This window comes from Cynocephalus volans, chromosome 1 (assembly GCF_027409185.1).
Source record: "Cynocephalus volans isolate mCynVol1 chromosome 1, mCynVol1.pri, whole genome shotgun sequence".
In the NCBI taxonomy this organism is placed as follows: domain Eukaryota; kingdom Metazoa; phylum Chordata; class Mammalia; order Dermoptera; family Cynocephalidae; genus Cynocephalus; species Cynocephalus volans.
This window is the reverse complement of record NC_084460.1, coordinates 58,512,659-58,526,173: the sequence shown is the minus strand read 5'-3', so window position 1 is coordinate 58,526,173 and position 13,515 is coordinate 58,512,659. Positions and strand designations below refer to the sequence as shown.

The window sequence follows — 13,515 nt, the reverse complement described above, 5'->3', positions numbered from 1 at the left end:
CAGGGGTCAGTTGTCAGTCACCTTTCTTTCACACAGTTCCTGTTATTTTAATAAGCTAAGACGTAATCATCAGATCTCACCCTATTGAATCTTGGATGTCCGCAGCAAGTGTTTTGACTGACGTGTCTCTTAAATTCCTTTGGTCTTTAGGGCCCCTCCCTCTGGTTCCCTTTGCAGTTTATTTGTTGAGGAAACTTGTTGTTTGTTGAAGAATTTGCTGTGTTTTGGGTTTTGCTGTTTGCGTCCCTGGGGTCCTTTGAAAGCTTCCATCACGCCATCCATCTGTTCAGTTTCTGTGAAGTGGTACTTAGATCAAGACTAAAGGCTTTATCAGATTTTTTTTTTTTTTAATGACAAGAATATTCCGTAATTGCTGTGCATTTCTGTCAGAAGATGCATGATGTCTCATGGTCTCTCTTGTTGTGATGTTTTGATCATCAGTGTCTTTAGGCCTGGTCAGCATGATTGCCTATTTAAGATCCTCATGAGCTTTTTATCTCTGGGTTTTAGCAGTGCAAGTTATTGCCTCAAATTATTGTCTCATCAAGGAGCACAAAATAGTAATATTTCAATTCTGCCTTTCTTTCTACATTAATTAATGTTCTATAAAGAGAAATCGCTATGGATTGAATTGTGTTCCCCAAATTTTCATGTATTAGAAACTTAACCCTTCTACCAAGTCTTTAAAGAAGAATTAATATCAATTTGTCTTCAAACTATTCCAAAAAACTGAAATAGAAGCTGTTCTCCCAAACTCATTTTATGAAGCCACCATCACCCTGATACCAAAACCAGAAAAAGATACAACAAATAAAGAAAACTACAGAGAATATCTTTGATGAACATAGACACAAAAATATTAGCAGAGTACAGCAACACATCACACGAATTATAAACCATGATCAAGTGGGATTTATCTCAGCATTGCAAGGATGGTTCAACATATGTAAGTCAAGAAATGTGATACAGCACATCAACAAAATGAAGGACAAAAACCATATGATTATCTCAGTAGATGCAGAACAAGCATTTGACAAAACTCAGCATCCCTTTATGATAAAGACTCTTAGCAAATTAGGTATAGAAGGAAAGTATCTCAACATAATAAAAGCTATATATGACAAACCCACTGCCTTTCAGCATTTTAGAAACAAGACAAGGATGCCCACTCTCACCACTCCTATTTAACATAGTATTGGAAGTATAGCCAGAGCAGTCAGCAGGAGAAAAAAATAAAGGGCATCCAGATTGGAAAAGATGAAGTCAAATTGTCCCTGTTTGCAGATGACATGATCCTATATATAGAAAAGCCTAAAGACTGAAAAAAAATTCTTAGAATTGGTAAATGATTTCAGTAAAGTTGTAGGCTTAAAAATCAATTTTTATGCCCCAGCAACAAACTAGCAGAAAAAGTCATGAAAGCTAGCCCACTTACAGTTGTTACCAAAAAAATAAAATACCTAGGAATCAATTTAACCAAGGAAGTGTAAGATCTTTACAACGAGAACTACAGATCACTGTTGAAAGAAACTAAAGAGGACACAAAAAGATGTAAAGACATTCCATGCTCTTGGGTTTGAAGAATTAACATTGTGAAAATGTCCGTACTACCCAAAGCTATCTATAGATTCAGTGCAGTCCTGATCACAATACCAATGATATTCTTCACAGAAACAGGAAAAACAATTCTAACATTCATATGGAACAACAAAAGACCCCAAATAGCCAAAGCAATCCTGAGCAAAAAAAATAAAGCTGTAGGCACAATAGTACCTGACTTTTAATTATACTACAAACCTGTAGTAACCAAAACTGCATGGTGCTGACATAAAAACAAGTACTCAGACCAGTGGAATAGAATAGAGAGTCCAGAAATCAATTCACAGACTTGCAGCCAATGGGTTTTCAGCAGAGACACCAAGAACATACATTGGGGAAAAGACTGCCTCTTCAATAAATGGTGCTGGGAGAATTGGACATGCATATGTAGACGAATGAAACTAGACCCATACCCCTCACTATATATGAAAATAACTCAAAATGGATTAAGGAGTTAAATATAAGACCTGATACTATAAAACTACTAAAAGAAAACACAGGGGAAACACTATTAGGCCTCACAGTCAGCTTAACATAAGCACAGCCATGTTGACTAATCCCTCACCCTGTCCTCCTACCCCCTCCCTTTCCCTCAAGGCTGGTGTGTTCCAATAAGGACATCTGGTACAATTCACCCTGTCCCCCTACCTCCTCCCTTTCCCTTAAGGCCAGTGCATTCCTATAAGAACATCTTTTACAAGACAGGATCTTGCAAAAAAAATAAATAAATAACAGATAAACCATGAAGCTGTTAGTGCTCGGAATAGCTGCCCAACCCCTTCTCAGAACTTAGGCTCTTCCCCCTAACCCTCTCCTTCCCAAATTCAAACCCTGTAATGCCTCTGCTAGTTTGTATGGGGGTGGAATACTGATCTTTCACTTTCCCCTCCAGGTTCGCTGAAGTAAACTCCCTAGCATAAAAACTTTTGGCTAAGAATCCTTTAATCCCTTTGTCTTGCTGACCTAACAAATGCTCTAAGAAGTAGGACTGGGCAAAGTACAGGGAACCAAAGAAAAAATAAACAAATGGGATTATATCAAACTAAAAAGCTTCTGCACAGCAAAATATACAATTAATGAAGCAAAAAGACAACCTACAGAATGGGAGAAAATATTTGCAAACTATATGTCTGACAATGGATTAATAACCAGAATATATAAGGAACTTACACAACTTAATAGTAAACAAGTAACCCAATTAAAAAATGGGTAAAGGAGCTAAATAGACATTTCTCAAAGGAAGACGTACAAATGACCTACAGACACGTGAAAAAATGCTCAGCATTACTCAGTATCAGGGAAAGGCAAATCAAAACCACATTGAGATATCATCTCACCCCCTTTTTTATAATAGATGGGCTATTATAAAAAAGACAGAATAATAAGCACTGGTGAGGATGTGGAGAAAGGGGAACCCTCCTACAGTGTTGGTGGAACTGTAAATTGTTGCACTCATTATGGAAAGTGGTATGGAGATTCCTCAAACAACTACAGATAGAACTGCCATACAATCCGGCAATCCCACTGCTGGGTATATACCCAAAGGAATGGAAACCATCAGGTCAAAGAGATACCTGCACTCCCATGTTTATTGCAACTCTATTTACAATAGCCAAGAGTTAGAACCAACCTAAATGTCTATTGTTGGACAACTGGGTAAGGAAAATGTGGTATATATATATATATATATACATACATACATACATATATATATATACACACACACACACACACAATGGAATACTACCCTGCTGTAAAAAGAATGGAATACTCCCTTCACAGCATAGATGAACTCAGAGAAAGTCATGTCAAGTGAAATAAGTCAGACACAGAAAGAGAAATATTGCATGTCCTTACTCATAAGGGGGAACTAAAAAATAAACAAGTAAATGTTTTAAAAAAGAAGGATACAACAATCACAATAATACATTGAAGTTTTAAAAGGAGAGAACAGAACTGAGGTTACCAGAGGTGTGAAAGGGGGAGTTGGGGCCGACCTCGTGGCTCACTCAGGAGAGTGCGGCGCTGGGAGCGCAGTGGCGCTTCTGCCGCAGGTTCGGATCCTATATAGGGATGGCTGGTGCGCTCACTGGCTGAGTGCAGTGCAGGTGACACCAAGCCAAGGGTTGCGATCCCCTTACCGGTCCCAAAAAGGAAAAATAAATAAATAAATAAATAAAAAAAGAAAAGAAAGAAAGGGGGAGTTGGAGGGGGGTAAAGGAAGAATTGGTCAAGGGACAGGGAAAACAATTACATTGTATAATGTTGAGTATACTAATTATCCTGATTTGAGCATCACATGTTACAGGTATTCATATTCAGTTCTGTACCCTACAGATGTGTACAATCAACTGTTTTACAATAAAAAATGAAATTTAAAAAAAAGGTATTTTACTCTATCCCCCATCCCCCACCCCCCAAAACAGAGGAAGAAACTTAACCTCCACTGTGACAGTGTTAAGAGGGTGGGAGATCCTATTATTGTAATTGAAAGATGGGGCCTTGAAAAGGTGATTAGATTGTGAAGACCATGCCCTAGTGAATGTATTAATCCATTGATGATTTAGTGGTGGTCATGGGAGTGGTTCTGAGAGCTTTAAAAGGAGAGCGTGAGAAGCTCTCTCTCTGCTCCTGCCATATTCTCTATATGATACCGTGCATTGCTGTAGAATGACCATCAAAGAAGGCCCTCACTAGATGTTTTCCCTGGGCTCTGGACTTCCCAGCCTCTGAAACTGTAAGCAATAAGTACTGTTTCTTTGCAGATTACCCAGTTTCATTTATTTCTGTTATAAGCAACAGAAATGGACTAATACAGAAATTTCTCTGATCAACTCTTTGGTTATCTGAGGTACAGCTTATATTTAAAAGGCAGGGTAAATGCTTGATTCTTCCCTTTTATTCATTAGTTTAAAAGATAGTTACTTGGTTTGCTTTGTTATTTTTTTCCACATGTGACCAACAAAATGGCTTCCATAGGCATCATTATAAATTTGGCTTATTTTACATATATTTGACATGATCCACTCTTGTTTTTGTGATGCTTAGATTTTCCTGTGTGTGGCCAGTGGAGGGCATCTTCAGCTTGACCCCACCACAGCTTTTGGATAGGAAAAGGCATTCCATTTGTAGTGGATTGAATTATGTCCCCTCAAAACTCACTGAAGCTTGAATTGTATCCCCCAAGTTTTATGTATTGGAAACTTAGCTCACACTTTGACTGTTAAGAGGGTGGAAAATCCTATTATTGTAATTGAAAGGTGGAGCCTTGAAGAGGTGATTAGGTTATAGGACCATGCTGTAGTGAATGGATTAAAAATGGTGGTCTGGGGTGTGGTTCTTAGGGCTTTAAAAGAAAAGTGCCTGAGGAACTGTCTCTCTCTATGCTCTCTCTGCTCCCATCATCTTGCAACGTGAGACTCCTGGGTCACTGTCACCACCACATATGTTCCTTGGACTTTGGACTTCCCAGACTCAGAAACTGTAAGCAATAGATTTTGTTTTCGTATAAATCACCCAGTTCAGGTATTTTTGTTATAAGCAACAGAAACGGACTAAAATACCATTCTCTTGCATATTTTCTGCCCCAGGCCTGGAATCAGCCCTTTCTCCATGAGTCTTGGCTTTTATTTTTACTTATTTATTTATTTTTCTTTCTTTCTTTTTTTTCTTTATGCTTTTTCTGGATCCTTTTAATGGGAAATATTTTTTAAAAGTATGATCTAGATATTGGGGATTTTATCAGTACTGGATGAGTCACTGTTTCTAGGTTATTTCAGTGAATACTTAGGATTTTTTTTTTTTAACATTTTATGAGTTAATACTGATATTTTTCACATTGGTGATTTAGGACTGAAGAATTTTTTATTTTGTTTTGATTTTGGCAGCTGGCGGCGGCACTGGAATTGAACCCTGGATTTTGGTGTTAGCAGTAGTATGCTCTTACCATTTGAGCTAAACAGCCAGCGTAGGTTACAGAGTTCTTGCTTAAGTTTGAAATTTCTATCTCTTGAACATTGAAAACATGTTCCTAACATGAATTTAATTAGCCATTTGCTCTCTCTCTATAGTTGTACAATACCAATTTTGTTACTATCCGTATTATTTCTGAAACAGTTTTAAGATTTTTTTGCAGTTATTTTTGTCTTTAAGGTATATTTCACTGGGATGGGCAGTCAATTTTTTTTTTTTTTTTTTTTTTTTTAAAGGAAGATGACCGGTAAGGTGATCTTAGCCCTTGACTTGGTGTTGTCAGCACAACGCTCTCCCAAGTGATCTAACCAGCCATCCCTATATAGGGATCTGAACCCGTGGCCTTGGTGTTATCAGCACCACACTCTCTCAAGTGAGCCACGGGCCAGTCCCAAATTATTTTAAAATCACTAGAAATAGTTCTGTGTGATTAGCCATCAACTTAATATGTAATTAAGTTTGTTTTATTATTATTTTTTAATGTTTTAGGTATAGTATATTTTTCCATTTCGATTTAATTTTGTGTTATAATTATATAAAACGTTAAGGTGGTTCCAAAATTAAATCTGTAAAACCAGGTATATTCGATACTTCTGGCTACTGTATACCTTTCTTCTACAACCTCTTTCTTTCCTTGCTTTATAGGTAAACATTTAGCTTAGTTTTTTTGTAATATAAGCAAATATATGCATGTATTTCTCACCATCAGCTTCTTCAGTAGCTGTATACTTCACATCTATCTTGCTGTTTTAACTTTTTTCAACAATATATTATGGCAGTCACACCACATTAATATGTAGATTATTTCCCATTCTTTTTTAAGCAGTCTGTTATCTTTCAAAGAACTTTTAAAATGAGAAAAATAAGTATTTTTATGTTTATTGACATATTTGGCATTTCCAGGGCTTTTATTTCTCTGTAAGGACCTCAGTTGTATCAGGCATCATTTTTTCTTCAGCCTGAAGAACCTCCTTTTAGCAGTTTTTTGGTAGTGTAGTTATGCTGATGCATTCTCTCAGCTTTTGTTAGTCTGAAAATAATTTTACTTTGCCTTTGTATTTGAACGATATTTTTACTGGGTATAGAATTCTAGTTTGAGAGTTTTCATGTTCAGGACATTCATCCTGTTGTCTCATTGTCTTTCAGCTTGCATGATTTCTGACAAGAATCTGCTGTCATTCTTGTCGTTTCTCTTACGCGAAGAGTCTTTTCTTTTTTGGGGGGAGGTTTAAGATTTTTTAATCTCTTTTCAGGCAGTTTTATTGTGGTGTGTCTAGATGAGGCTCCACTGTGTTTCTTTTCTTTTCTTTTTTTTTTTTTTTGTCTTTTTTCGTGACCAGCACTCAGCCAGTGAGTGCGCCGGCCATTCCTGTATAGGATCCGAACCCGCAGCGGGAGCGTCACCGTGCTCCCAGCGCCGCACTCTCCCGAGTGTGCCACGGGCTCGGCCTGCTCCACTGTGTTTTTACTGCCTGTGACTTGTTGACCTTCATGGAGCTGTGGGTTACATCAAATTTGGCCATTATTTTTTCAAATACATATATTTTTGTTGTTCCCTCTCATCTCACCCCCTCTTTGAATTCAAATATATATACCTTAGACTGTGAGTATTATCCCATAGGTCACTTGCTCTTTGAATATTTATTTATTTTTTTCCAGTCTGTCTCTCTGTGCTTCCTTTTAGATAGCTTCTGTTGCCATGCCTGCAAGTTCATGGCTCTTTTCTTCTGCAGTGTCTGTTATTAATGCACTGATTTCTTTTTGACTTATTTTTTGTTTGGATGTATCTTCCACTTCACTCCTCATTATATTTGTTTTCCTATAAGTACTTGTGTATTGTTATAATAGCTATTTTAATTTCCATGTCTGCCAATTTTATTATCCTAGTCATTTTGGAGTCTGTTTCCATTGACTGATTTTTTGTTCGGCTCTGGGTCACATTTTCCTCCTTCTTGGCATGTTTAATCATTTTGATTGGATACTAAACGTGAATTACATTGATGGAATGTCGATTTTTATTTTTTGGCTTTGTTTTGATATGCATTTAAATTTTTGTCTCCTCATTATTGATTTGCGGTTCCTTGTATCCTTCATGCTTGTAGGTCATTAGCTGTGCATACTGTGAATGTTTTTCCCCAGCCTTGCTGGCCTGTTTGTTTTCTTAATGATGTCTTGTGATAAACCAAAATTCTTAATTTTGATGAAGGAGAATTTATCAATTTTTCTTATAGTTAGTGCTTTAGGTGTCCTGTACAGAATTCTCTCCCAGCCCTGTGGCCATTAAAATGTTCTATGTCTTCATATTAAAGTTTTATTGGTCTTCTTTTTACATTTAAGTCTGTGATCCATCTCAAATTACTTTTTATGTATGGAGTACCGTACCATGTTTTTAGGACTGCAGTTTAGTTTTATTAGATTTTGAACTTTTTGTGAATAGAATAGTATGCATTTTTTGAGTCAGGACATTTTTATCCAGTGTCTTGTTTATGAGATTCATTCATGTGAAGAGCTGTAGTTTATTTGTCTTCTTCTTTTAATTTTAACAGTTTTGGTGCATGTGGAATGTATTTTAGTGGAGCGCAAGATTGATTCAACATTAAAATTGATGTGGTTCATTAGCAGACTAAAAGAAAAATAATATGGTTATCTTGGTTGATACAGAAAAAGCATATGTGTTTTCAGGAGAGCGACCTGTGACTTTCCTTTTTTGTAATTTCTTGTCAGGTTTACATTGAGGTTGTACTAGCCTCATCAGTGCCTGCGAGGGTCCTTTGTTCTGTGGACGAATTTGTGTAAGATGGTGAAACCATTTGGGACTGAAGTTTTCTTTGTGGGAAGACTTTTAATCATAGAATCAATTTATTTAATAGTTATCAGATTATTCAGTTGTGCTTTTTCTCAGAATTTGTCTAATTTTGAGCATCAAGTTATACGTAGGAATGTTTTCTTCTTGGTGTCTGTGATAGCAGACTTCTCATTTTTTAAAAGATGAGTATGTATGCTTTTTTTAAACTAGTCTTGCCACTGGTTAATCATCTTTATTATTCTTATCAGAGTATTAACTATTGCCTCTATTATTCTTCTATGTATTATGTTTCTTTAATTTGTGCTCTTACTGTATGTGATTTCTCACGTTCAGTTTTCTCTGGTATTAATTTGTTGTTTTTCTAACTTTTTGAGATAGATGCTTAGATCATTGATTCCCAGCCTTTTAAAATATGTAAAGTTAAGGGCCGCCCTGTGGCTCACTCTGGAGAGTGCGGTGCTGATAACACCAAGGCCCCGGGTTCGGATCCTATGTAGGGATGGCCGGTTAGCTCACTGGCTGAGCGTGGTGCTGACAACACCAAGCCAAGGGTTAAGATCCCCTTACCAGTCATCTTTTTTTTTTTTTTTTTTTTTTTTTTTTAAAAAATGCTCACTGGCTAAGGTATATATATATATATATATATATATATATATATATATATATATATATATATATATATATATATATTTTTTTTTTTTTTTTTTAAAAACCAGATGACTGGTAAGGGGATCTTAACCCTTGACTTGGTGTTGTCAGCACCACGCTCAGCCAGTGAGCTAACCGGCCATCCCTATATAGGATCCGAACCCGGGGCCTTGGTGTTATCAGCACCGCACTCTCCTGAGTGAGCCACGGGCTGGCCCTTACTGGTCATCTTTAAAAAAATAAATAAATAAAGTTAGGCGTGTTGGTTTTCCTCTGGACATGACTAGCAACATTCACAGTTTTTCAGATTTTTATTATTTTTTTCAGCATGAGTTATTTTAAAATTTACATTCTTAATTTACGTTTATTTAAAATTTACATGTGCATAGGTAAAATAAGTAGTAATATAGTATGACGCCATCATCTTCTTTCTGTTGTATTCTGAGTTATGAATTAAATTTCTTGATAGGACCATTTTATGTTATAATTATGCTATATTATAAGAAGCAGATATTTTATTGACTCATTATACAATTGTACATCATTAGTTCAGTCTAAAAAGGAGTTTTTCATATATGTTATAATTAATGACAATTGTTGAGAATTAATTTTGCTTTTAATTCAGTTATAGGTGCTAAAATGGGAATAATTTTGTGTTTAGAATAATGATCTTCTGAAAAGTAAAATTGCAGGAAGGAGGTCCCTATTACAGACCCAGCAACAGATGGCCATGTGGTGGAGTAAGGTACAAGGACAGAGTGCCCTGCTGCAGCCAAGCAGGACACAGTGGCCCCGGTAGCCCACTCTCAGGTGTCAGGTTGTGCTTTGTCAGCAGGTTGGGAATCCTTGAAGAGCCTTTATGTTGTATGTTGTGGTAGAGCTTTGACATTAATTAAAGGTGTATTTGTTTTATTTTACACATCTAGAAATTTTGAAAAGTTTGGCTAGCTTTTATGGGCAGTCTAATGAGCTTATTGAAGGAAGTGCTTTTTACAAGGGTATAGGGAAAATACAGCCAAAAAGTCAAGTTAAGAAACAAGGGGAACAGAGTCAAACAGGATATCTGTGGTTATGCACCTGGGCCCCGGCCCGAGGCAAAGGGCGGATAGTTCCCAGAAATAGACAAGTCAGTTAAAGTTTCAAGAGTGCCCCTCAGCTGTTTCAAGGACTCCCACTTGACCGAAGTTCACCCCTGGCTTGATTTAAACTAACCAATTACCTTGCTTCTCGCTTCTGTACCCGCGCTTTTTGCTATAAAAAGGACCCAGGAGCTCTACTCGGCGCGCCAGTCTTTCGAAAGACTGAGTCGCCCGGGTACCTGTGTGTTCAATAAACCTCTTGTTTTTGCATCCGAAGCCGTGGTCTCGCTGTTCCTTGGGAGGGTCTCCCTGAACTGACTGACTACCCACTGCGGGAGTCTTTCATTTGGGGGCTCGTCCGGGATCGGAGACCCCCACCCAGGGACCACCGACCCACCAACGGGAGGTAAGCTGGCCAGCAGTCGTTCTGTGTCTCGTTTCTGTGTCTCGTCTCTGTGTCTGACTCAGTGATTTCGACTGTCTTTTCTGAGCGCGCGCATTTTGGTTTCAGTTTGTTCCGGGTTAGTCGCTCTGGGAGCGAAGTGCGGGTAGCGAACAGACGTGTTCGGGGGCTCGCCACCCGGCAATCCTGGGAGACGTCCCAGGATCAGGGGAGGACCAGGGACGCCTGGTGGACCCCTTGGCAGAGGATTATTGTGTTTTGGTCTCACCGCGTCTCGGGAGGCGCGCTCTGCCATCGGACTCTTTCTTCTATTTCTACGGCACTCGGTCTCGTCGCCGTTTCTGGTTTCTTTTTGTCTTAGTTGTGATAGGTCTTTGCGTCGTCGTTCCCCTATTGGAAATTTTCGAGATGGGGCAAAGTGCCCTTACGCCCCTCTCCCTTACTCTAGATCATTGGAAAGATGTCAAAGCCAGGGCTCACAATCTGTCCATGGAGATCAAAAAAGGAAAATGGCAGACTTTCTGTTCGTCTGAGTGGCCCACATTCGGCGTAGGTTGGCCGCCAGAGGGAACCTTTGATCTTACTGTCATTTTTGCAGTTAAAAAGATTGTTTTTCAGGAGACCGGAGGACACCCGGACCAGGTTGCCTGTGTCGTGGTATGGCAAGACCTCGCCCAGAATCCCCCTCCCTGGGTGCCACCCTCCAGCAAAGTCGCTGTTGTTTCGGGATCAGAAAATACTCAAAGGCCACCTACAAGGAAGCCTTCCGCCCCTCCCCAACCCCCCGTCCTCCCGACACCAGATGACCTATTTTCTCTCTCTGAAACCCCACCTTACCCGGCGGCTCCGCTGCCCCCTCTGGCCCCTCAGGGAAACAGATCGGCACCAGGCCGAGCGCCCGGTGATCCTAGCCCTGAGGGACCGGCTGCGGGGACTAGGAGCCGCCAACCTCGCAGTCCGAGAGACGGCTCCGGTCCTGACTCCACCGTAGCTTTGCCCCTCCGAGCCATAGGGCCCCCAGCTGAGCCTGAGCCTAATGGCTTGGTCCCTCTACAGTATTGGCCTTTTTCCTCAGCAGATCTTTACAATTGGAAGTCTAACCACCCGTCTTTTTCTGAAAAACCAGCAGGACTCACGGGACTTCTTGAGTCCCTTATGTTCTCTCACCAGCCCACTTGGGACGATTGCCAACAGCTACTCCAGATCCTCTTCACCACTGAAGAGCGAGAAAGGATTCTTCTGGAGGCCCGCAAGAACGTTCTCGGGGACAACGGGGCCCCTACACAACTCGAGAACCTCATTAATGAGGCCTTCCCCCTCAATCGACCTCAATGGGATTACAACACGGCCGAAGGTAGGGAGCGTCTTCTGGTCTACCGCCGGACTCTAGTGGCAGGTCTCAAAGGGGCAGCCCGGCGCCCCACCAATTTGGCTAAGGTAAGAGAGGTCTTGCAGGGACCGGTAGAACCCCCCTCGGTTTTCTTGGAACGCCTGATGGAGGCATATAGGAGATACACTCCGTTTGACCCCTCTTCTGAGGGACAGCAGGCGGCAGTTGCAATGGCCTTCATCGGACAGGCAGCCCCAGATATCAAGAAAAAGTTGCAGAGGCTAGAGGGGCTCCAAGATTATTCCTTACAAGATTTAGTGAGAGAGGCAGAAAAGGTGTACCACAAGAGAGAGACAGAAGAGGAAAAACAAGAAAGAGAAAAAAGAGAGACAGAAGAGAGAGAGAGACGGCGCGATAGGCGCCAAAAAAAAAAAAAAAAAAAAAAAAAAAAAAAAAAAAAACTTGACTAGGATTTTGGCCGCAGTGGTAGGTGAAAGAGGGTCTAGAGATAGGCAGACAGGGAACCTGAGCAACCGGGCAAAGAAAACACCTAGGGATGGAAGACCCCCTCTAGACAAAGACCAATGCGCGTACTGTAAAGAGAAGGGTCACTGGGCAAGAGAATGTCCCCGGAAAAAGAACATCAGAGAAGCCAAGGTTCTATCCCTAGATGACTAGGGGAGTCGGGGTTCGGACCCCCTCCCCGAACCTAGGGTAACACTGACTGTGGAGGGGACCCCCATCGAGTTTCTGGTCGATACCGGGGCTGAACATTCGGTGTTGACCCAACCCATGGGGAAGGTAGGGTCCAGGCGGACAGTCGTAGTAGGAGCAACCGGCAGCAAAGTCTACCCCTGGACCACACAAAGACTTTTAAAGGTTGGACATAAACAAGTGACCTATTCCTTTTTGGTCATACCTGAGTGCCCTGCTCCTCTGTTGGGCCGGGACATTCTGACCAAACTAAAGGCCCAAATCCAGTTTTCTACAGAGGGCCCACAAGTAACATGGGGAGATCACTCTACCATGTGCTTGGTCCTAAACCTAGAAGAAGAATACCGGCTGTATGAAAAGCCGGCCTCTCCCTCCATCGACCCATCCTGGCTCCAACTTTTTCCCACCGTATGGGCAGAAAAGACAGGTATGGGACTGGCCAATAACGTCCCACCAGTAGTAGTAGAGCTGAAATCGGGTGCCTCACCGGTGGCCGTCCGACAGTATCCAATGACTAAAGAAGCCCGGGAAGGCATCAGACCCCACATCCAAAGGTTCTTAGACCTAGGGGTCTTAGTGCCCTGCCAGTCGCCCTGGAACACCCCTCTGCTACCAGTAAAAAAGCCAGGGACCAATGACTATCGGCCAGTCCAAGACTTGAGAGAAATTAACAAAAGGGTGCAAGACATTCATCCCTCAGTCCCAAACCCATACAGCCTCCTGAGTTCCCTTCCGCCTAGTCACACTTGGTACTCAGTCTTGGATCTCAAGGATGCCTTTTTTTGCCTCAAACTACACCCCAACAGCCAGCCACTGTTCGCGTTCGAGTGGAGAGACCCAGAAAAAGGTAACGCTGGTCAGCTGACCTGGACACGGCTGCCACAGGGGTTCAAGAACTCACCCACTCTCTTCGACGAGGCCCTCCACCGGGATTTAACTCCTTTTAGGGCTCTCAACCCCCAGG

The 13,515-nt window shown here is 40.9% G+C and overlaps 1 protein-coding gene across 8 annotated transcripts in view; it reads left to right on the top strand.

Moving 5' to 3' along the window:
* PCNT (pericentrin) overlaps nt 1–13,515 on the top strand; it is a 128,776-nt gene that overhangs the window by 14,930 nt on the left and 100,331 nt on the right. The window lies entirely within an intron of this gene.